The 1,216-nt window shown below is 45.1% G+C and overlaps 1 pseudogene; it reads right to left on the minus strand.

Annotated features, from left to right (window-relative positions):
* Positions 1-412: 412 nt before the first annotated feature.
* LOC149254447 (transcription factor MYB106 pseudogene) lies at positions 413-890 on the minus strand (annotated as a pseudogene).
* Positions 891-1,216: the final 326 nt, after the last annotated feature.

The following is a 1,216-nucleotide window of genomic DNA, read 5'->3' on the forward strand; positions in this document are numbered from 1 at the left end:
GTATTTGGGGCTGGAATGAACAGTTGGTTACAAGAATTATATGGGTTTTCAGGTATGGCAGTTGGGAGAGATTTACTGAAGAAAAAAAAACCATGTGGTGGCCGTGATTGGGGATGGAGCCATGACAGCAGGACAAGCTTACGAGGCTATGAATAATTCAGGATATCTGGAATCCAATCTTATCATAATTCTTAATGATAATAAGCAAGTTTCGCTGCCAACTGCCACACTAGACGGAGCTGCGCCGCCCGTAGGAGCACTTACCAGGGCTCTCACAAAGCTCCAGTCCAGCAAAAAACTTCGCAAACTCAGAGAAGCCACCAAGGTAACATTTTACATATATTTGTCCTGAAAACAAGTGGAATTTTGTTTAGATTATCTGGGTTTATTGAATTTATTTTGATCTTAGATGTTAAGAATATTTTGGAATCAGATAGTTATAATTAAGGTTATTTATTCCACCTACCTCATGTATGTCTGATTGTGCAGCGTGCAGCTGGATAATGGTCTGCTCTTCTTGCAGGCTGAATTTTCCTGTCTTGATGTCCGGTCTGAGATAATTCGTCCACCGCAAGCTGCAGCTTTTTCCACACCGTTGCAGACCTGCAATACAACAAAATAAAGCCCCACGAGCAAATTTGTGAAACATCCTTCTGTTACAGGGAATTGAACGCTAACACAGATCTATGCACAGAAGTCGTTACCTGCATTGACTGGAACGGATCTCCAGTTGCCAAGGCCGTGTTGCTCGATGTATGCCAGCAGCTTCTTGTCTTCTTCGGGAGTCCAGGGCCCTCTCTTCACTCCAGCTTTGTCGCAGCACGGTGCACGGCCCATGCTTCAAATTTAAAGAACTGAAAGAACAAAAAGAAGTTTCACAGTCCCGGAGCCTGGCAGAGGCGAATGAGCAATGGAGTGGTGCGTGCATAGAATAAATAAGCGGCGACATCAAACTACACAGCTGCTGTCCATGTAGCACGCACAGCCCCTGCATGCACGGACACCTGCACACCTGCAGCACCAACACCCGTTAACATCAAAGCTCAGCATACCTTGCAACCAAAACAAAGCACCCGTTACCCGTTAGCATATCCTGCAAACGAATTAATGTTAACATTAATACCAAACCGTGACGGTTAACGATAATGAACAGGTCGCAAATTTCCGAAATAGCCTAAGTTTTGGCCTCTCCCGCCTCGGGAAGAGGCCAAATAAG

Source organism: Pinus tabuliformis, chromosome 7 (genome assembly GCF_031772625.1).
Source record: "Pinus tabuliformis cultivar Carrire ecotype Pingquan chromosome 7, CPIR1, whole genome shotgun sequence".
Classification (NCBI taxonomy): domain Eukaryota; kingdom Viridiplantae; phylum Streptophyta; class Pinopsida; order Pinales; family Pinaceae; genus Pinus; species Pinus tabuliformis.